Source organism: Pelodiscus sinensis, chromosome 1, assembly GCF_049634645.1.
Source record: "Pelodiscus sinensis isolate JC-2024 chromosome 1, ASM4963464v1, whole genome shotgun sequence".
NCBI lineage: Eukaryota > Metazoa > Chordata > Testudines > Trionychidae > Pelodiscus > Pelodiscus sinensis.
In genome coordinates this window covers 245349155-245373374 of record NC_134711.1, presented here as the reverse complement: position 1 = coordinate 245373374, position 24220 = coordinate 245349155, and the positions used below count along the sequence as shown (strand labels likewise).

The 24220-nt window shown below is 41.4% G+C and overlaps 2 long non-coding RNA genes across 2 annotated transcripts in view; one reads left to right on the top strand and one right to left on the bottom strand.

Moving 5' to 3' along the window:
• LOC142827069 (uncharacterized) overlaps positions 1 to 8219 on the top strand; it is a 64127-nt gene extending 55908 nt beyond the window's left edge. Inside the window, exons 2-3 of the long non-coding RNA XR_012901455.1 lie at positions 5964 to 6074; positions 7951 to 8219. This is a non-coding gene — a long non-coding RNA (uncharacterized LOC142827069). The remainder of the gene's footprint in view (positions 1 to 5963; positions 6075 to 7950) is intronic.
• An 11326-nt stretch (positions 8220 to 19545) lies between these two features.
• Positions 19546 to 23260, bottom strand: LOC142827068 (uncharacterized). Its single transcript, XR_012901453.1, has 2 exons — positions 23135 to 23260; positions 19546 to 19800 (listed from the first exon to the last, which is right to left on the bottom strand). It is a non-coding gene; the product is annotated as an uncharacterized LOC142827068 (long non-coding RNA).
• Positions 23261 to 24220: the final 960 nt, after the last annotated feature.

Sequence of the window (24220 nt, the reverse complement as noted above, 5' to 3'; positions counted from 1 at the left end):
AGTACTAAAAATACACCAATCTGTACTTCATTCATAAATGTATGACAAAAGAATTATATTGGGATTCTTGCCCAATGCAACATTCGTATTGGGCCAGATTGTGATATCCTTACTCACACCGAGTAGTACCTCAGTCACAAGTAGACTCAATGATGCTTAAAGGACTGCTTGTGGTTCAAAGTATTATATCTTCTGAGCTCAGATGGCAAAAACTAGCTCATCATAAATACTGGGTGAAATGCTTGCTCTAATGATGTCTGTGAGAGCTCAAAGGGGCCAGGATTTCAATCACTCTTCCTGCTTCTGAGCTCTGGGACTTAACTCTGAAAGGGATTCCTCATGTAAAGTGGCCCCTTCATCTGACACTTTGTTGGTGTAATATTTTGTCATGAGCACTTTTTTTCTTGATCATTAGTAATAACTGTTTTGAAAGCATAATTAATCTTGTATCGGAAGCCATTTTCATTCTGCAAATTTAATTCTAACAATATAAAAAAGCCAGTTAATTTAAACGTAAAACCCAGGAATAGAGATACCTGTCAATAGGTACATCTGGCCAGGCATTTTTAGATAATGATACGATTTTAATTTCTGCAAAGAACATGAATTACAAACATGGGGCTACACTGTCACCTTACATTCTACCCTGGCAAGGAACTATGTTTTGTTGTACTGCTCTAGGAGCAGCCCCCAAAAGCAGATGAGGATTCAAAGAGTCATAATCTTGTCTCCTGGTCTCCTTGACACTATGGGGAGGAAGTAAATAAGTTTAGGTTCATATCTGGTGCAACAAATGCCAGTCAGTACTAGAACAGATCTAGTAGCCAGAGCATAGGGAGATAGTATGATGCAGTCCCTGCCTCTCCCACCTTCACAGAGTGAGGTGGGAGAAGCTTTGCTTCTACTCCTGTCATGCAACCTGCAGCACAGGTAGCTCACACATGAAAGTTTGGAAGTGTCTTACTCCTTTGTAGCTAGGGTTATTATCAATCTGGCTGGGAATTGAAATCGGTAATGAACAAGAACTTTGCACATTTCTTTGCACATTTTTAACAAACAATTATACACTGAAGGTCAGATTGTGGACCGATTTAGGTTTCCATTAAGGGTAATAAGGAGGAATAAGAGCTTGGGCACTTGTGAATAAAGTGGTGCTTGCCCTTGTAACTTCACCAAGCAGGTGGGGGAAGTCTTAGATCTCCACTCCACCATCCTCTCTCCCTTGTCTTGTTCCAGTCTGCAGATGGCCACGCGACTCAGACCACAGTCTGATCTTCAGTGTGTAGCTGTTATTTAGAAACCTGCAAAAAGAAGTATATTAGCAATGTCAATTAACAATTAACAGCCAGATTGTTAATAATGTGCAAGGGAGTAAATGCCCTACTCATTTCCAGTTAGGACGCCAATTAATTTTTAGCCAGCTTTAATTTTCTGTCAGATGAGTGATAGTTACTGGAGCTAACAGTGCTTGGCAGTAATTTGGTACTTAACTTTGCCAAAAAGTTATCTATGTATTGGTGTTTTATTTATAAATCTCTGTTCATTTGGGACTATTAGCTTTCCATAGGTGAGCACCTATCTCTAAAAGATCATAAAAAGGGAAAAAATTAACAAGTGACCATTAAATAGCACAATAAAGGGTAATGAGGTATGTTCACATGTGATAAAAAAACAATAGAAGACCTATAAAAGGGAAATAGTTTAAACTACCTGACACATTAGTAAGAACAGTAAAATACCCTCAGGATGAAAGTTCAGAGGTATATGAAATTGTTGGAACTTGGAATCCTTTCCTTTCATCATTAGTTATCCATAATGTTAAGTATGTGGATATGATCTAATTGCAATGGACACTTAAGATTTTTTGTCCCCTAGTATATAATAATGAACCAAGGAGAATAGCATCTAACTGCAGGTATAACTAAATAACTTATAATTAGAGTGGAGAGAATAATTTGCAAGAAATGATTTATTTGATGCACTTAGCCCCTTTTTTGCTTGCAAGATCACTATTCCCTTAGATGTATTTATGTATTTATTGTTTAAAATAATACACAATTGTTACCTATTTAGCAGTTTGTATTGTTTGCTATAACACAAACAGAAGCCCATTTCTTGTATTCCAGCTAGGCCTGATTCTGCAAAGATCCTGTCAGTGATTAGTTTCTGAATTTTTCCTTAAAACTCATTCCATTACTCTTAATTATGCATCCATGTTCTATATTAAACAATTATGTACCACCTTGGTATATTTAAACCTTTGATAGAGACCGTTACGTAATGAAGTTACATATATTTACCCTTTTTCATCTTTTTTCACAGGTACTTCCTGTCAGGTCCTGATAATTTCTGTTCCTCTTTCCAGAACTTTCTCTTTTGTTATTATTTGTTTGTACTGAGGTGTACTGAGCTAAATACACTTGTTCACATAGAGTCAATATCTGTTAGCTTTCTTTGATAGGATAACAAGTCTTGTGGATAAGGGAGAAGCGGTGGACATGGTTTACCTAGACTTTAGTTAGGCATTTGATATGGTCTTGCATGATATTCTTATCAATAAACTAGGCAAATACAACTGAGATGGGACTACAATAAGGTGGGTGCATAACTGGCTGGATAACAGTTTCTTGAAAGCAGTTATTAATGGTTCACAATCCTGCTGGAAAGGAGTAACAAGTGGGATTCCACAGGGGTCTGTTTCGGGACTGGTTCTGTTCAATAGCTTCATCAACTATTTAGATATCGGCATAAAAAGTATGCTTATTAAGTTTGCAGATGATACTAAGCTGGGAGGGGTTGCAACTGCTCTGGAAGACAGGGTCATAATTCAAAATGATCTGGACAAATTGGAAAAATGGTCTGAGGTAAACAGGATGAAGTTTAATAAAGATAAATGTAAAGTGCTCCACTTATGAAGGAACAATCAGTTTCACACATACAGAATGGGAAGCGACTGTCCAGGAAGGAGTACGACAGAAAGGGATCTAGGGGTTATAGTGGACCACAAGCTGAATATGAGACAGCAGTGTGATGCTGTTGCAAAAAAAGCAAACGTGATTCTGGGATGCATTAACAGGTGTGTTGTGAGAAAGACACAGAAGTCATTCTTCCGCTCTACTCTGCGCTGTTTAGGCCTCAGTTGGAGTATTGTGTCCAGTTCTGGGTGCCACATTTCAAGAAAGATGTGGAAAAATTGGAGACAGTTCAGAGAAGAGCAACCAGAATGATTAAAGGTCTAGAGAACATGAGCTATGAAGGAAGACTGAAAGAACTGGGCTTGTTTAGTTTGGAAAAGAGAAGATTGAGAGGGGACATGATAGCGGTTTTCAGGTATCTAAAAGGGTGTCACAAGGAGGAGGGAGAAAACTTGTTCTTCCTGGTGTCTGAGGATAGAACAAGAAACAATGGGCTTAAACTGCAGTGAGGAAGGTTTAGGTTGGACATTAGGAAAAAGTTCCTAACTGTCAGGGTAGTTAAACACTGGAATAAATTGCCTAGGGAGGCTGTGGAATCTCCATCTCTGGAGATATTTAAGTGTAGGTGAGATAAATATCTATCAGGGATGGTCTAGACAGTACTGGGTCCTCCCGTGAGGGCAGGGGACTGGACTCGATGACCTCTCGAGATCCCTTCCAGTCCTAGTATTCTATGATTCTATGAATTTACAGACATAGTGGGTTGTAAATTTAGTTTTTCTTAATGCCTTTGCACTGATGGTTGGAAATTTTGTTAATGAAGTGTTTTACATTGGAGAATGTGTATTTGTTGAAAACAAAAACTTTTCCTAGGAAAGAGTTGATTTTGATTAATTTTTTTACTTGAAAACTTTGGGGATAAATTGTCAAAATTCTGCAGTTTTGACATTTCTATATGAACAAAAATCTGTTTTTTCAGTTCTAAGAATATTCTTGTTTATAGGTGAACTAGGTGGTTGCCTACAGTGCCAGGCTTTAAGGGGCACCAAATTAGATCAAATGAATGTCCTTCTTTATTTTAAAATATATGATTATGTTATCTTTTAAATGAAAGTATCAAATATCGTACTTGTAAAACAGAGCATCATTGTCATGTCATGAGTGATTTATATGATTTATTTCACATTGTGGAGCATGGCTGTGCATGTAAACACAGTTAAATGTACCACGGCATAACTTCAAAAGAGCACTGCCTGGGTTTGCTGCCAGGGGATAGGGTCTGGCAGTTCAGTTATTCTCAGTATCCCAGGGTGTGTCTAGACTACATGCCTCCTTCGACGGAGGCATGTAGATTAGCCAGATCGGAAGAGGGAAATGAAGCCGCGATTAAAATAATCGCGGCTTCATTTAAATTTAAATGGCTGCCCCGATCTGCCGATCAGCTGTTTGTCGGCAGATCGGGGCAGTCTGGACGCGACGCGCCGACAAAGAAGCCTTTCTTCATCGGCACAGGTATGCCTCGTGAAACCAGGTTTACCTGTGCCGATGAAGAAAGGCTTCTTTGTCGGCGCGTCGCGTCCAGACTGCCCCGATCTGCCGACAAACAGCTGATCGGCAGATCGGGGCAGCCATTTAAATTTAAATGAAGCCGCGATTATTTTAATCGCGGCTTCATTTCCCTCTTCCGATCTGGCTAATCTACATGCCTCCGTCGAAGGAGGCATGTAGTCTAGACACACCCCCAGTGTTGGCCAGTCATAGAGTTGGGCCAGTATTGCTCTCCACTTAGGGAAGGTCATTGCTCTTCAGATCCTCTTGACTCTTATAGTTTCTGTTGCTAATGGGGAGTGTAGCTTTTCAAAGTTAAACTTGATAAATACATACCTTCATGCTTTCTTGCTGAAACAGACACTTGTTGGACTAGCTACCATCTCGATAGAACATGAAATAGCTTCAAAACTTTGTCTCACACAACATATTGCCCGATTTGCGAAAGCTAAAGCACAAAAAGCAAAGTTCTAAATGTTTACACAAAATGATGGCCCAGTGAAAAAGGATGACAACTCCAAAAAAAAATTTCATTCAGTATCAAGGAATCAAGATTTTCACAGCTTTCCATAAATCAGTTCCTTTCAACGAAAGACAGTTGCAACTTGAAATGCAACTGTTCATAGCACTGACCAGCAACACTGTGTACAATTCAAAATGGTTAAAACTTTAAAGTGTCAGCCACTGTATAAGTTATCCTACATTGTATAATTGTGTTAGGATTAATGAAAAGTGGAAACAAATCAATAAAATATTTATTTTTATTTTTACACTGTTCAAGTACAGAAAGGTAAAATTTCATTCTAGACTTCTCATTTTTCTCTTTATTGAATTGGGGGTAGCACCAAAGTAATAGTTTGCTGAGTGTGGTAAAACTTTTGGGCCAGCCCTGCTGATGGGTGAAGTCCTCCTATCAGCATAGCACTGGCTGCACTGGAGTTTAGGTTAGAAAAGCTATTTGTTTAGGAATGTGGATTTTTTACACCCTGGAGTGACATGCTTATACTAATGTAAATTTATATCATAGACATCACCTCATTACCGCCTTTCCTTCCTTTGTTTTACCTTTCAGCAAAACAATTCCTGCCTTCCCTCTTCACGGACACTGCCATAATATATATTTTATATAAAAAAATTTAAAGCATGCAAAATATTTTTAAAATTTGTGGCAAGTAGCATACCATTTGGAATCCATCATCCCAGTCACTCTACTTGCATGTTCTATCCCTCCTTCCCTATTATGCTTGTTTATTTAAATTGTGGATTCTCCAGATCAGGGACTGTCTTATAGTACAGTGCATAACACTATGGCTTCTAGATATCGGGTGGGCCTCTATGTACTTTTGGAATACTAATAGTTACTATTATTGCTAACAAAACAGAGGGCAAGTCTGTGGCTTTATGCCCCTGCCTGTATTTTAGAGAGTAGGTTCTCGTGAGAATGCTGTGAAGAGTTGCTATCTCTATCAACCTTTAACAGTTTTTCTCTTTGCTTTCCAGGAGATGGCTGCTGCTGGTGGCATTTGTCCAGAACAGTCCTTGCATTCACGCAGAGCAAAGGTTGTGATTGTGGGTGACAAAGTGAAAGTTGTGACAAAGTGACAAAGTGTGGTGAGGATATAAGGTGTATTGTAGGGATTCTCAAATTTCATTGCACCCCAACTCCCTTCTGACAACCAAAATTATTACACGGCCCCAGGAGCAGGGACTGAAGCGTGAGCCTGCCTACCCATTGCCCTTTCTTGGTGGGAGGTCCAAAGCTGAAGCCCCGGGTGTGTGTTTGGGGGGGAGGGGACATGTAACATGAGCCCTACCAATCAAGGCGGAAGTCCCCAGGTTTAGCTTTGGCTCCAGTCAGTGGAACTTGGTCCTGGGCCCCAGGAATTCTAATGCCAGCTCTGGTGATTCGATTAAAATGGGGTCATGCCCCAGTTTGGATTCCTGACCCACACTTAGAGAACCACTGCCCTATTGCATATACAGACTTTGCAACAATCTGATTAATGGTATCAAATGTTTGCTAAAATCCAAACAGGTAATAGTTTACTGTGTTCCCTTCGACAGCGAATTTTGTAAATCTATGCAAAAAAGCAATCAAGGTTGTTAGAAGCGGTACTAAAGCATGATGTTTTTATATAGCTCCATATATCCACCATTCATGGATTTTTTTTTTTTGGGGGGGGGGGGAATTTATGCTGTTGCTGTGCTCCTAAGATGACTCAATTGATTATTTTAAAAATAGCTTTTAAAATTCTGAATTCCTGCTTGTAGTTAGCATTCAGCTCATTTATGCAGAGAGTGAATTACAGAAGATGAGAATCCATAAACATTTAATTCAAAACCTTAAGATGAACCTGTTTTTTAGAGCACAGGGAGCCAATAAGCCAATAACAACCTGAATAAAACCAAAATATTGTTCCATTGAGAATAGCTTATAACCAACCAGAATATTTCGCTGACTAGCCCACAGGTCTAGCTGTCAAACTCTTCCCAAGCACTTTCAGTCCTGCCACTTTCTGAATGTCTGCTGAGTAAATCACAATGAGCAAGAACAGTAAATCACCCCACAGCTCTTCCTGCTAACTGTGGTGAACAGACAAAAGACAAGTTTGTAGGATGTCACTTTATATCCATTGTTTGGACAACAGTCAATTAGACTTTGCAGTATAAAGCAATACAGAGGCTTTACTGCTCTAGATACCAAGGAGAGCAGGTGATTATTTTTATTGGTAGGCAATAAAAGCAAAATATTATTATTACAGAATTTTTGTCCCGTTTCTTTCAAAGCTTGGCTGCATTATTATTTCACAGCAACTGCCGAGATAGCACATATCAACACTGTAGGAAAAGGTACACATTATCCACAAGGAAGCTGTTGATTGGGTATTTTCATTATAAATATCACAGTGCTGAGGGTTTTTATATCTTAGCTGTTTCAGAATTGTTGTCAGGTGGTGAGACATTTTATTTATGTTATCACTTTTAGATTTTTTTAAAAATAGTTTTAAAAATATAATCTCTTTTTGAACATGTGAATGGGAAAGTAATTTTAACCATAGGCATATTTTCAGTAATGAAATAGCTCAGATATTTACATTTGTCTGACAGATGCTGACTGTGTGCAGTGTTTTCATAATGTGAAATCCCAGGCTCCTTGAATGGAGTGTAGCTTCATCCTGACAACTTCATCACAACCATAGTGGCAAAATTTATTACAAGATCGTGCTGACTTACAGCAGGGAAGGGGTAGTGGCAGCAGGTGGCACATCATTTCCATAAATGACTATTGTGAATGGGTGCCATCCCAGAGTGCTCTTTCATAGCCTGAAGTAGGCCTGCAGGCATCCTGACCCCAGTTCCTTCTTAGTTCCCTGTAATGACTTATAATACTTACAACACAATTCCTCTTTTGTTGGGTTTTATTCCTTTTTTCCCCCCAAAACAGACTCTTTTGTTCCACAGATCCTGTCTCTCTTCTTTGTTTCAGAGACCCATAACACTCCTTCTTGTGCCTGAATCAGGGACAAAGGATTCTCCCTGAAAGTGGTGAGCATGAGGCCCTGCCCTCTCTGTGGTCCCATCCTTGCCTTGTTTCTTCCTCTGAAGCCCTGCACTCTATCCAAAATGGAACCTGAAGCTGGACTGGGAAGTCCCTCCATCTGCCTGAGATAGGGTGGGAGCCTGAGAGCAACCCCTGGTCCATTTCTCTACCCAGGGCAGATGGAGGGTCTATGGTTCTTCACAGCTGCCTGCACAGTTCTGACCACAATCTGGTTCTAGCCTAGGGGCCAAAGAGTCACAGCTGGGAGATGGTAAGAGCCACCTAAGCAGCTGTGCAGTCACAGGCCTTCCACTGGACACAGGGAGTGGGGGGTCACAGGTTGAAGGCAGCTCTGCGTCTCCCCACCAGCTATTGTTCCCCACAGCAGCTCAGGTTCTCTGGCCTGCTGTTACGCAGGCTGGGCTCCAGCTTCCAGACTCACTGGGGGTATGTCTACACTACACTCCTATTTCGAAATAGGAGGGTAATGTAGGCATACCACAATTGCAAATGAAGCCCGGGATTTGAATTTCCCGGGCTTCATTTGCATAAGCCGGGCGCCGCCATTTTTAAATCCCGGCTGGTTCGAACCCCATGCTGCGCGGCTACACACGGCACGAACTAGGTAGTTCGAACTAGGCTACCTAGTTCGAACTACCGTTACTCCTCATTCCACGAGGGTAGTGTAGACATACCCAGGGAGTGGGGTAGGTTTCTAGGTGATTGGTTTTCGACTGACACACTTGGTAAAAAACCCTGGCGGCTCAGGTCAGCACAGTTGAATGGGCCATTAAAAGAGTGGTTCATGGCACAGTGAGGCTAAGCCAGGCTCCCTGCTTGCCCTTGATCTGCACAGTTTCAAGAACCAGTCTCCCGTAGGGTTCCTATACTTAGGACAGACAGGAGGCTCTGAATGCTCACCTCAAAAATTGGCTCTGCAGCTCCCGTTGCCTGTAGAGGAGGCAGTGTACGGAGATACCTGGCTACACATCCACTTAGAAGCCATAGGTCCACAGTATGGCTTCTGGGAGATGCCTGAGGTAAAGATTGCCCAGAGTCTGAACCCCGAGACTTCCTGCACCACATCCTGGATCACTCTCTTGTCCTACAAACTCCTGAATCCCAGCCCAGAGCCCCCTCCTGCACTCCAAAACCTTTATCCACAGCCCCACCCCAGAGTCTGCAGCCCCAGCTGACACCCTTACTCCCTTACACTCCAACCTGCTTCACCAGCCCAGGGCTCTCTCCCACCCTCTAAACCTCTCAGTCCCAGTCTGGAGCCCCCTCCTATGCCCCAAATCTTTCATCCCTGAACCCACATCAGAACCCATCTTTCTCTTTGTAACTAAGGATTACAACCCAGGGATTTCCCCTGAGTCTATTTCATTCCATGGCTTTTTAACATCCAGTCATTTACTATGCTTGCAACACTAGATTTGTTTTGATAATAAAAGTATTTTCCTTTTTTTTTTTGATTAACTGGTATTGGTTGATTGTTGTGTCTTTAAGCCTACATGCCTAAATCGTCCAGGAGGAGCAGAGCCCATTGTTCTCTGTGGATTCCCTCTGTTTGTTTTCCCAACTCCAAGTAAAATGGACATTGGGACAGAGGAGAGAGCTTTGCATTAGGGAGGGGATTTCCAAGTGATCTCTTCCCTGGAAAGGGTTTATTTTATATTTTCTTTTACTCACTTGGGTGGTGGCAGCAAGCAAATCAGTCTTTGTCTTTTTGGATCTCAGGGAGACTAAGACCTTACAAGTTTGTCTCTGGGAGTCACAGAGATAGGTTTTACAGAGTTTATTCTACTAGACAGCTCTCCATCTCTGCATTCAGAGTGTCAGGTTGGGGAATTGAGCTGTGACAAGAGGTCTGAGACCCTGGTGAAAAGGGGATGGGCCAGGCCCATCCACTTCTAATGTGGAAGGGTCATGGTCCCTTGATTCCCCTGTTCCAGAGCCCCTTGCCTGAGTTACAATTCACACCAATTTCCTCTCCTTACTTCAGAAGTCCCATAGCTCTGCTCCTTGGGGTCTGTGTTGATTCAGACAGATTTCCCTCTTTGGTTCAGGATCCGCACAATCCTCTTTGGTGTTGTACTAATGCAGGCTCAAAGCAGCCTTAAACCAGTCTCTCTCTAGCAGGCTCTTTTTATAGTTCAGTTCCTTTCCTTTTTGGGATGAAGCTCACCTTCACCAGCCAGGTGTGAGAAGAAGGCACAGAATGCAAGCACTTTCCCCTCATTCCCTTAGCGTCTGGGGAATGGGATGAAAAGTTAGCTGCATGCTGGAGCGCACGGCAGCTGCCCCCTCTACATGCTTAAAATGGCACTCTTGCTTCCCCCCTCACAGATTTAAGTGGCCATGGTTCTCAGTTCCTAACCAATGGGATCTACAGGAGATGGTGGCCAGAACCAAAATGTCTCACAGCCCTCTAGCAGATTACTCTGATGGGCCATCTGCTGCAGAATGCCAACCTCTGCACTGTATATTAAGAGCCTGATTTTCTAAGGAGTTCAGTGCTTGTAGTTCCCACTGACTTTAGAGGGAGATGTGAGCAGATCTTTAATGAACTAGAAGTTTTGAGAGCTTCCATTTTTCTTCACTATATGTAAAAGACCAATAGAATTTAATAGGACTTAAACTGGCAGGGTTCATAAAAATGAAATGGGGTTCTTTAGACATTAGTCCATTAAAACCTATAGCCTGTTATGGACAATCATATTTTTATGGAATGTTTTAGGTATGCTATAGATTTTAATAGAGAATGATAGGCCTGCTTATAGAATTCTGATAGGTTGGTTTAAAAATTATCACTTAAGAAAAATATCTTGAGTCATTGCGGATAGTTCTCTGAAAACTTCTGCTCACTGTGCAGCAGCAGTCAAAAAAGCTAACAGAATGTCAGAATGCCAGGAACCATTAGGAAATGGATAGTTAATATGGAACTAAATATAAAGTCACTATATAAAACCATGGTATACCTGCATGCATTCTAAAAGAATATTAGAATAGGAGACGATACAGATGGGACAACAAAAATGTTTAGGGGTACAAAACAGCTTCCATATGAGGAAGGGTTGTGTGAGGGTAGGACTTCACAATCCCCCGGAGACGGGGCTTCACCCCCACTCCACCCCCCCCTCTACACCTCCTGTTCCCTGAGGGTCCCCCTTTTCCAGGACTCCCCTCCTCTCCCGTGAAGGGACTGAAGCCCCAGAGTGCCTTACCTCCATGAGGAAGGCCCCAAGAGTGGACTTCCCCACGCCAAACTGGTTGCCTACTGACCGGTAGCTGTCTGGGTGGCGAGCTTCCAGATGGCGATTGTGACCTGCTTCTCCAGTGGGATTACGGGTCGCAGATGTGTGTTGTGTGTCCGGAGGGCAGGGATGAGCCAGGTACATAGTTCCAAAAAGGTGGCCTTCCACATGTGGAAGTTTTGGATCTACTGCTTTTTGTCCCACCTCTCCATGACCAGCCAGTCCCACCAGTCGGAACTGGCGTCGAGCCTCCAAAACCACCTCTCCACTGTGGGGTACAGTTCCAAGAGTGTAGCTCCAGAATGAGCTTGGGGTCGAGCTTGGTCAGGACCAGGAAGGCAGCTGGCACAAAGTGCTGCAGAAACTGCAGCATGGCTGTGTGGGGCTATCACATGCCCAGGGGCAGCTCTGGCTCCATGGCACAAAGAGAAAAGCAGTGTCTAAAAAAGTGGGGCAACCACAGCAGGCACTGCGAGAGCTTTTCTGTCCTCGAAGAGGTAGCAAGCAGCCAGCAGAAGCAGAGAAATGGCTGTTCAGGGGGGGTCCCTTTAAATGCGTGTCTCTGCAAGGCTCTGGCACCAGCAATTGATCTCTTCAGAAAAAAACCTATTTCGAAAGAAGCTTGCAACCTAGATGTAGCCTGGGTTTGGATGAGCGGGGATGATTCGATAATTTATCTGTTCTGTTCATTTCCTCTGAATGGCATTGGCCACTGTTGGAAGACAGGATCCTAAGATAGATAGACCATTGGCCTGACCAATATGTCCATTTTTTTGTTCTTATGTAATTTTATAGAAAGATATTAATGTTTACACGCTATGTGATTTTTACATACAACTTCTCAAAAATTGGTACTGAATCCCAGAACCCAAACAATATGGGTAATCTCCTCATGTAAAAGGTCTGATGTAAGTCCCTGTTTTACAAAGATTTATGTTATAGTTACTCACATGCATAACTGTTTGTAAAGTCAGGAACAAAACAAGTAATGGATATTTAATTCTCTCCTTGAAATTATATTTAGTGATACTTGAAATTATAGGTAGTGGATACCTTTAGTGGTAATTGAGATAATGAACAAAAATTTCTGTAAAGGATATCTTTAAAAATTCTATAGATATATTCTTAATAACCGAATATTGTTAAAAGTAAAAAGAAGGAAGCTATTTTGGCCACATTAAAAGAACCAATTTATAATGAGGTGGGCGAACAAATAAAATAAAAACCTGTTTTCAGTGGTATAGTCCATGTATATTTAATGACTATCTTGTTTTATGCTATATGGTAGTCAGTTTGTTGACCTAATTTGGCATCTGAGTCATACACCAGCACTTTGTAATGAATATGAAGCTACTGACTGCACAGACAGCATTTCATGAATTGAAATCAAAACTAAATACTGGGCTAGAGATAAAGACTGTTCAGTTTCACTAATCCAACTGTGTGAATACTGACAAATTAATTTTCGCTTACAGTTACACTTCATAAAACTACGTGGTCTTCATAAAACTACGTGATAGTACTATTATATGTACTTCTGGGAAATAATTAGTTGCCTTTGAACAATTTGACTATAACCCACAGCTTACAAATATATTTCACTTTTTAAACTGTACTTAGTCAAAGCAAGTTAGGTGCTGCTAAGAGCACAAAGCTCTAAACGGTGTTTTACAACCTATTCTGGTTTGGTTGGAAAATTAAACTGTTGTTTATTTTTTAATATCTGACTGTAGCTGAATAGACTTGATGCAATCTCTCTCCTCAGTCACCACAAACAGATCAGAACGCTGCAGGCAATAACCCCAGACTTAGGCAGATCCAAGAGCATATTTCTCCTGAGGTAATACTTGTGTGGCTGACAGAAACAAAGGTCCCATTTCCTTCCTTCCAGGTGACTAGTCAGCTCTATAGGTCTGCTCCCTCCTCTTCCTACATCTTTCCCTTTGATTGACAGTTCTATTGCTTTGCTCAGCTCCATCTCCTCAGATAGTTCCATTTTTCTTTCCTCCTTTCCCATCAAGCCTTTGTTTTCTGACTGGCAGCTCAATGTCAGCTCCTAGCCTCCCCTGATGTCCTTGTCCAGGAGCAGCAGCACAGAAGCCAGTAAACATAGGAAAACAGAGGAGTCTGGCTGGAGAGCTACTGGGGAAAAAAAGAGTCAAGTATCTGTTCTTTAGGGGCAATGAGTGAGTTCTTGAGAATTTGTTTATTAGTTTTGATTGCTTGCTGGTTTGATTTTTGTTTTCTATTCTTCAGTTTGTGTGTGAGCAGTGTGCTGTGAGAGAAGCAGACCCTATGATCAAAGAGGAGCCCTGAGGGGTAGTGAAGATTTTTTAATTAGGAGACCCAGTGCCACTGAATAGCAGCTAAGCAGCCAGTCAGTGGCCCTGAGGCCTGCAAAGAGAGTTGAAAACAAGGAAGTTTAAGTGAGAGTTTGTAAAGGGAATTTGGGTCAGGACATGTATGGTGATCTCTTTTTGTTTTGTGTGATTATAGTTCGCCACCCCATCTCCAACAGGAACTTAGGTGGAAAGGCTATAACAGATACAGCAGTGAACCGAAGAATGGAAGAGATAATGAAGACGACTGGAGGAGGAAGCAGTAGCATGTACATTATCCTGGAGTAGGTTCCTGAAAAGAGCTTTGTTTGTATGAAGTGCTGATTGATGGATCTTCTCTTCCATCAGCTCTGAGGTTTGGAGATGAAACTATGGTTGAATTTCAAAAGGGATTCAAGAAGATGATGGAGGGAAAGCAAGGGACAGGAGAAAGTAAGGGAATGATAACAATACCAATGATGCTAACAATCCAGTAGGTGATACTGGCAGTAGAATGACTACCTAAATGAGTGAGGAATGTGGTGATGCCAAGCAATGCCAATTCAGATGTTGATACACTAATGCAAGGAGCCTGGGTAACAAAATGGAGGATCTAGAACTAATGTTTCAGGAAGTGAAATCAGATGCTATAAAAATAACAGAAATATGGTGGAATAGGAGATGGGAACACAGGTTTTGAAGGGTATGCACAGTTCAGAAGAGACAGAAATGCAGTTAAAAATGGTGGAGTAGCACTGGCTATGTCTAGACTGGCATGATTTTCTACAAATGCTTTTAACGGAAAAGTTTTCCGTTAAAAGCATTTGTGGAAAAGAGCGTCTAGATTGGCACGGATGCTTTCTGCAAAAGCACTTTTGCGGAAAAGTGTCCGTGCCAATCTAGACGTGCTTTTCCGCAAAAAAGCCTCGATCGCCATTTTCGTGATTGGGGCTTTTTTGCACAAAACAAATCTGAGCTGTCTACACTGGGCCTTTTGCGCAAAAGCGTTGCGCAAAAGGACATTTGCCCGAATGGGAGCAGCATAGTATTTCCGCAAGAAGCACTGATTTCAGACAGTAAGAGTCAGTGTTCTTGTGGAAATTCAAGCGGCCAGTGTAGACAGCTGGCAAGCTTTTCCGCAAAAGCAGCTGCTTTTATGGAAAAACTTGCCAGTCTAGACACAGCCACTATGTGTTACTAATGAGGTACACTGCAAAGAAATTAAAAGTGATGGAATGGGTAAAACAGGGCTTGTTTTGGAAAATATCATGGTGAGAAAGCTACTAAAGTCTCCCTGGGAGAGGGGCATGTTATACACTGCTAAGGTCTGATCTGGACATGGATAGAAACAACTTTAATATTTGTAATGAAATAAATGCTACTGGAAATTGTGCAATTATGGGTGTCACACTGTTTAGAGTAGCTCATAACCATGAGTGCCTACATCTGGGTAAACATAATGAAGAGTCCTGTGGCATCTTAAAAACTAACATATGTATTTGGGCATAAGTTTTTCTGGGCAAAGATCCAATTTGTCTCCTCGAGGTGGGTCTTCACCCATGAAAGTTTATGCCCAAATAAATTTGTTGGACTCTAATGTACCCCAGGAATACTTGTTGTTTTTAAGATACATCCCTCTCATACATCTGGGTAGATTGTCAAAAATAGGGTAGGCCCTCCAAATTGTTGGTATAATATATAATTTAGATTTTATCAAGCCAGTAACAAATGTGAATTCCTGGATCAGTATACCAGTCTCACCATGGAGTCACAGACCATCCCCTTGGGCTCCTCAGTTCATCTTGCCACCAAGCCAATTGGATTTAGTGCTAATAAGGGATCTAACTGTAGTGCAATCACACATTTTTTGTCACTTAGTCATGGCATAAATAGCACATTTCACAGATGTGTAACACGTACCATGCCAGCCTTACTCCTCCACTCCTGTTAGTGGCAGCACTGTCTTTGAGGCTGGGTGCCTGCCCAGCAGACACCATTTTCTGCATGCCTCGTTATGAAGGCAGCATAGGAGTCAGGACGGCAATGTCTCAACCTTCTCCTACAGTACAGTTGAAATCCCTTTTTGGGTTGGGTCAGTTTGAGAAATACTGTTTACTTTTGTACCGATACAGTATAAAGTAAAAGTACACAAAAGGCTGAATTTTATGGGGTAAACCAGATTTTGCAGATGTGGTTTTTACAGCTGTGAATGTGGTAGACTCATAGGCTACATCTACACTAGCATGATTTTCCAGAAATGCTTTTAACAGAAAAGTTTTCCGTTAAAAGCATTTTCGGAAAAGAGTGTCTAGATTGGCAGGATGTTTTTCCGGAAAACAAATCTCTGCTGTCTACACTGGCCCTTTTGCGCAAAAGTCTTTTGGAAAAAGACTTTTGCTCGAACGGGAGCAACATAGTTTTTCTGCAAAAGCACTGACTATCTTATATGAGATTGTCAGTGCTTTTGCAGAAATTCAAGTGGCTGGCAAGTTTTTCCGCAAAAGCAGATGATTTTGCGGAAAAGCTTGCCAGTCTAGACACAGCCATACTGATACATGGTCACTTACCTCCAAAATCACACTATATTTAGGTTGCTTAGTTTCAGTCCCAAGAGACCAGTCAGTTATCCCAGAACAATTTCTACTTTCTACTTTCGATTTTACAGCAAAGATAACATCTGCAGACAATCCTGTAATAAACCATTTAAAGGCTTATTAACTAGGGGGAAAATAAAAAGGTATTTACAGGCTAAAACAGGCAAATAAATGTATGCACACAAGTGAATTACCATCTGAATCCTAGGAGTGACAGAGTTGTAATGCTCTATAAATTCAAAGGGTCTTTGAGGGTGCCCAGGAGATAGCTCCAGGAGATCTGTGGCTTCAGTTTGGTTTTGCCAGGCTTGTGAGAGTTCAAACACCAGGGATTAAAAATATAAAATCAACTATTTTTATTTCCCCCTTTCAGCACTTCCCATCCAGTGACACAACCATGCCTTCTGCGTGTATACTCCCATGAGTGCATTAGGACCTTTTAACTGAAACTTGATAGACCATCTAATTTTGATTGTTCTGGATGGTCAGGAGGAACAATTCTTGCACCCAGGTTCACAAGTTCAGCACAAACATGTTCAAAGTTATAAAGCAAAACTTAAATATTTTCTTATAGTGTGGAATATTGATATTGAAAGTGAGATTAATGCATGCAACAACTTGCAAGCATTTTAGAGTGTGTAAGCCACTAAATACATCCCTATAAAACTAATTTTGTACAAAATTAATATATAGGTGAATTGTTCTGGTCTCTAGAAATGAGTTTGTCAGTTCTTAGTAGGGATATGAAGGACTAGTCGACTAGGAAATTAAAACCAATTGTAAAAGTTTCTATGGTTCTATAGCCATATAAATTAAAAACAATAATAGCAATAACAGGAAAGAAGAAGTGGAACTGCTGAGGATGGGGTGGAGATTAAAGATAATCTAAGCATTCCCAACACATAAACAAATACTTTTGCCTCAATTATTAATAAGGATAATGAGGAGCATAGGTGTAACATCAGGGTGGATAATGGAAGTGGGTTTATGGAAGTAGAAATTACCACATCTGAGATGAAAGTAAAACTCAGTTTAATGCTATCAATTCTGTGCAGATTTGGAAAATCTCAATTCAAGAACATTAAAGGAACTAACACATGAAATTGGAAGCCCACTAACAAGGATTTTTAATGAATCACTAAACTCAGGGGGTATAGCCTATGACTGTTAGTTTGAGATCAATTCTGTGTGAGATCTTGGAACAAATTTTGCAAAAGAAAGTAATTAAGGACATAGGGGTGAATGGTAATTGGGATAAAATACAACGTAGTTTTACAAAAGGTAGATTGTGCCAGCCTTTCTGATCTCTTTCTTTGAGAAGATAACTGCTTTTTTAAAGCCAAAAAACATGTAGTAGAGTGAATCTACCTGGATTTCAATAAGGCATTTGATACAGTGTCACATGGGAAATTATTATTTAAATTGGAAAAGATGGGGATTAGTAAAAGAACTCAGGGTGGATAAGGAACTATTTAAAGGGCAGACTACAATGGGTCATACTGAAAGGAGAAAGCCAGGCTGGATGGAGATACCAGTGGAGTTCCTCAGGGATTTGTTTTGGAACCAATCTTATTTAACATTTGTATTAATGACCTTGGCACAGAAACTGAGAAAGTGCTAATCAAATTTTAGGATTGTGCCACTCCCCCACACTCAGCAAGCACCAATCATCTCTGGCAGAAGCCTCTAGTTAGTATGACCATCCTGCCACAGGACAGAAGCCCTGAGCTCTCTCTGCCTTCCCCTCCCCAGTCTGGTGGGCAGCACATGCGGCGGGGGCCATGAGCTGCACTTTAGCTGTAAAAGAGTGGCATGCTGCTTGTGAGCTGTGGTTAGTCCAGACTTGATCTAGCGCATCTATACAAACTCATAATAAACAATAAATTTTACATTCCATATTTTACCAGTGTATGCTGCGTTTCAGAGGGTACAGAAAATTTTTTGTGGTCCAATTAAAGACTATAGTTGAAATCCTAGTCTCACTGAAGTTAAACCTCCCCTTAATTACATGGGATTTTTAGTCAATTTTATTGGTAATTTTTATACAGACATCCTTTGTAAAGCACTTTGAGATTTACTCATTACAGGTGCTATTATTATTTCTCTTATACAATTAAGTTAAAGCCATCTATGTGTGTTATCCTGACCCCATGACCTCCACAGCAAAGCTCCCTTTGGTTTCCGTGGGTTCAGGGTTTTGCCTTGTATTTGCTAATTTGGGTTGTTCTTATTTTAATTTACACTGTGAGTGCTTCAACTCAAGGGTGCCATTTTAGCTTGAGCTATAAAGCCAGGCGACTCTGAATTTAAGCTGTAGAGCTCCCTTGTTCTTATCTCTCACTATAAGTGGTCTAAGTGCCACTACATGGGACAGCGAACCACAATAGAGCTACATCTGCATAGCTTCCCTCTTCCGCAAAATACTATGCAAATGAAATGTGGATTAGCATATTGCCGCACTTCATTGCATAATTAATTAGGAGCCATTTTTGCGCAAGAGGTTTTTGAGCAAAAAGGCACCATCTACACAGCACCTTTTTGCACAAAACGCCCCTTTTGCGCAAGAGCTGTTCTTCCTCATTTTTTCAGGAAGAACGGCTCTTGCGCAAGATGGGGTTTTGTGCAAAAACCTTTTGCACAAAACTGGCTCCTAATTAATTATGCAATTGAAGTATGGCAATATGCTAATCCGTGTTTCATTTGCATAGGCTTTTGTGGCAGGGGGAAGCTGTGCAGATGTAGCCTAGGTGTGTGTGTTACATAGTTCCCTTACCTGAGGAAGCACCACCCGAGCTTCAGAGACCGAGCTGAAATCCCAGATGAACCCCTACTTGTGAAGCAGCTGGCTTTATAGCTTAAGCTGTAGCAGCTCCTACATTAAGCAGCAGAGGTCCCAGGTTCAACTCTGCAGGCATGCGCCTCACACCTGGCTGGTGAAGGGAGGTCACCAGCCAGGTGTGAGAGGCAAACACAGAATGCAAGTACTGTCCCCTCACTCCCTTGTAGTCTAGGGCATGAGATGAAAAGCTAGCCGCATCCTAAAGTGCATGGCTGCTGCTCCCCCCCACCACAAAATGGTGCCCTTGCTTTAACTCCACCTGTCTGTAATAAACATAATTGACAGATTTGCAATAAACAAGCTATTACTTGACTGAAACATGCTGTAGTAGATTAAGCATCAGCCAAGTCTGAATCCCATCTCCCTTCCCAAAATAAGTTGTTCTGCAGGTTTCCTGAAATATGCATGTGGGCATGTGCAGCAGGACTACAGTGGAGGTCTGTGACCGCATAATCCTTCTCAAGTGTAGCTGATGAAGATTTTTTTTTTTCATTTTATACCTCAATTAACATAAGATTTATCTGAAGCAGAGGTAATATTGCCACCTATAGTAAATCATTATTATTACGATGTTTTATCTGTGCATGCTACAATATTACATATTATAAATACCACCCACTTAAAGGAAACTGATTTTGAGGAAGAGGGAGAAACTGGGTCAGATTTTAATCACAACCAGGCTGGTGAAAATCCAGAGTAAATAAAGTCAGTGGGGCAGAGGAGTGAGGGCATCTCTGATTTCTGTCTCAACACTTAACAGTGAGCTTTTTGCAGGGCAGGAGCAGGGTCTGAAAAAAAGAGAGGGAGATACATAGGTGTGCAGAAAAACAGGAGGAACCTCTGAAATCAAAATGCCACCAGCTTGTCGATTTGTCATGGTTTCATTGTTATTGGCAGGTTGTTTAGTCAGCACTGGCAAGCAGATAGGAATCCAACAGCATTTCTGATAAACATACAGAACTATAAAAATATTTTAAAAATTAAAATATTACACTCTTTTATAGCAAGTGTGGGGGACCTCCAGCCCACAGGTCAAATCTTGCCTCCTGTTTAATTTCTTCCAGCCTCCAGCAAGTTGCAGGCCAGAAGCCCTGAACCTCAGCCTCTCCTTACCACAGGGCTAGAGTTCGAAGTGCCAGCCCACAGCAATTCAGGAAGCCCCTTGCACTACCCGCATCTGCAGGCACCATCCTTATAGCTCCCGTTAGCCAGGAAGCACTTCACTTTCTCAGAAAATACCAGGTGCACTATAATACGTATACATTTGGATATTCATCGTCTCTAAGGTCATGAGGATGTACTCCATTTAGAGGCTGCATTGGCAAGTGCCTAACATCTTCTGGTAGAACAAGTGGAATATAATACTCACTTGGATTCCAGGGTCAAGCACAACTTTGTATTTTAATCCCATCAATCAAGCAGTGACCTATGCCAGGGACCCTGTTTGCCCTTCATAGATATTTCCAGGTCCCAGGGTCTAAGATGACTCCTTTCCTGATTCCACACGGCTGATCCTGGTTCATTATTAAAGTAACTGATTCTATCTCTCTTTTTCTGTTTTAAAAAAAATCACTCATATACTGTGTAAAAACTCAATAATAACCAGTACTATATATTAAGGGAGCTTTGATTGTATTACAAAACGTTGCTTTAATTTTTTAAAAAATATTTTATTATGCAAGAGAATGATGCATGTCGTAGCTACAAGGATGTTAACCTACAAGCATTCTTGAATTATAACTATATTGTTGGGGATGTCACTGTAATTATTGTTTAATTATTCTTTAGTGAAGCATTCACTTTTCTGTTCTCTTTGACTATTTTTACATTTTCTGGAAAATGTGGTATCTTTTTATCTATGAAGCATATACTTCATCTGAATTTCAGTTGTACAATTAGTTATTATGAAGTATTCATTTGCAGAAGCAAGATTAATATGTTTTTCATAGAGAAGTATGTTCTGTTTTTAATTTTTCTGAGTAAGAATTTTTGTGTAATGTCAATGTTTGATAAAGTTATATTTATTATTTATACAATGCCTTTAATGAATGAATCATAGATCATATTTAATTATTAGTCCAAAAATGACAAGAACTGAAATTCATGTATGGCGAATTATTTGACCCCTCTAATTATAAGTAAGAAGCACAACACAGGTGTCTTCCTGTAACTAACTCTAATACTCCTGAGAACCTGAATATATTCCAAGTTACAATGTGTTTCTACTCAAAAAGTAGTTTGTGTAAAGTAAAAACACAACTTCACAGCACAGTGCTTATTCTAAAATATAGCTGGGTGCTTACAATCACCTACATGTAGAAAGATGGTTTATGTTGTGTTTGATGTTGGTAAGGCACCATAATTGGCCTCTGCAGGGTTTTGGCTAACAGGAGTGAGAAAAAGTAAATATAGAGCTTAGTACATTTTCTCTCAGGATAGGACACTGATTATTATATTTGCTAGGATCAAAGACTGAAGATGAAAAAGAGCAAGGATGTCACCAGCCATTTACAAAGGCGAAGCCATCTGTCATGATCAGGAATGCTCTTTTTTTGCTGTTTGCTATATGGGGGGAGGGGGGGGGGGGGAGTGAAACCAAGAAGGAGCTCTGAATTTCAGATTATCCTCAAATAATTTTGCTTCATCTTGTGCATAACATGAACAGTTAGTCCTCTCTGCACAGTGACTAATGCAGTATACCTTGGATTGCTTTCAGTCAGCACGATGATAGTTTTGTCTACTTGTTGTATCTTTAAAAAAAGAAAGATTTCTGTATATCATGAAATTTCCAGAGCTGGCTTATTCACCTACACAGTCTTGATGAATACTATTTTCTCTCAGATGGCAATATGCTGGTTTGATAGAAAAACTGAATTAGTTTTTTAATGCAGTATCTTTACTATTTTTTCTGTTCAGAAAGGGGAAAATGCAATGATTTGCCTGTAAAAGTTAGCTTGTGAACTCTGATCCTGTAAATATTTATGCATATGCCACACTTACTAGTCTAACTGTGCCTTTGAGCCTTCCTGGTCTCTTTGAGTGAATCCCCACTAAGATCTCAGGCCTCAAGCCCTCACCTCTCTCAGAAGAGAATTATACAACCAGACTAGCCTTGGGTTGCACTCCCTCTGTGTATCAACCATAATTACCACCACTGTCCTGACTTTCATTCAGCACCATTTCACTCGGGTAGGACCACATTTCCTGTAAACCACCAAGACCTCAAAGCTTGTCTCCCATAGGCCATTCTCTTAACTCACAATCCATTACCCCTGTGTCTGGGAGAGTCTCCTTTAAAACTGCTTAATCTTTTTGATCACTCCACTTCCCAGAGACTGTTACTTTTTAACTGTTTATAGCCCCTTTATCTAACTGCCAGAATTGGCAGAAAATGTAGGTTGACCCGGACAGTCCGGTATTTGAGAGTTCTGTCTGGGAAAAAAATTAAGAAAATACTGAACACAAAAAATGTTCGGTATTTTTTAATTAGGTAAATTTTATTATTATTAGGAGTATCAGTATGTAGTTGCGAACTGCCTGGCTGGCAGACATGCTCACGCTGCGTGAGGGGCTGGACTCGCTCGTGCTTCACTGGGACTGTGCGCAGGATGGCACCTGGATCAGTCCTGCTCCCTGCTGGCTGATTCTCTCCCGCCGCTCCTCCTCTCGGCCAGACCCTCTGCCTGGCCAGCACCATTGCCCCTGATCAACCCTGATTTCCACCGGCCAGTCCCCCCTATCTCTCCCAGACAGTCCCGCTGCCCCCACCAGCCCTGCTTCCTGTCGGCTGGTCCCCCACACCCGATCTCCCCTGGCCAGCCTACCAGCCCTGCTTCCCACCGGCTGATTCTCCCCCTCTCCTCCTCCTGATCTCCCTCGGCCAGCTCTACTCCCCTGACCCCCTCGCGGCCCGACCTGCTTCCTGCCAGCTGGTCAACCCCCCATCTCCCCTGGCCAACCCTGCTGCTCCGGACCCGCTCCCCCCCGCCAGCTGTTTCCCCCCACATATCCTCCCAGCCAACCCCACTCCCCTCCCAGCCTGTCCCTCTTTCCCCCATCTGAGATCAAGTGTGTCCGGTATTTTTTTTGAAGCCACCTGGTAACCCTAAGAAGAATACTTGCAATGTCTTGGAGATGACAGGTAAGGTCCATGAAATGGTAGCTTTTCCCATTGGCTTTCAAGGGTGTTCTGGGATCACTGTTTTCCTCTTTTTTCTTTCCACAACCCCCTATCCAGCTAGATCAATGCATTCATCCAGAAAAGTCTTGTAATCCATTGTGACATCAGCTAGCGTAGAATCTATACTGCATAATCATTGTGCTCCTTTTAATTCTCCAGTATGGTGTGCAGTATGCCCTGCTTTGCTGTGTGAGCTGACATCCTGCCACTCACCCATCTCCAGCATGCAAGCCACCATCAGACGTGTATCAGAGTGCTATGCCTAGCTGCTCTTGAATAACATATGGGGGCAACACCCGTATATCCCAAATGCCAGCGTTGCACCCCAGAAATGTGCTGTCTTGTTCCATTCAGTTACTTATTGAGATGTACAAGTTTATAAGGTTTGGCAATTTAACGAAGAAGTTGACCATGTACCAGCCATTGTAACCTGAGTAGATTTCCCCAAACTCTTCAGTCAAAAGCACACTGGTGTCGATTAAATATAAAACAGATTTACTAACTATAGAAAGATAGATTTTAAGTGATTAAGTGCTATTGATGTTGAAGAAGAGAGCTGATATAGAATACAAAAATTGCAACCTAATTCTTAAACTTTATCATGCTAATAACTCTAAAAGCATAAAGATTTTTCTCATCCAGAACTTCACAGTAGGTCTTGCTAATGTGAATTCCTGCTACAATAGTTTGGACCAGCCCCTCACATAATCTCAGTGGAGTTTCTTTGCCTTCACAAAGATCTTGCTTTCTCAACATCAAGTAAAAATGGGGGAAGATATCACTAACCCTTATCCCGCTGTACTCTTCTCTCTTTCAGGAGCACCACCCTGCAGACACTCAGTTTGTGGTGCATGTGCAAAATGGAAATGGTCTCCCATGAATGCAAATTCCATGCTCCCCTTTTTTGTCTACTGGAGACTAGAGCCATCTCTGGGGATGGCATGCAAGTCTTTTGTTCATAGTCCATTTGTTATTTTGAAGGGACCAGTCTGTGGGCATTTCCCAGACTAACAACGTTTCAGTAACAA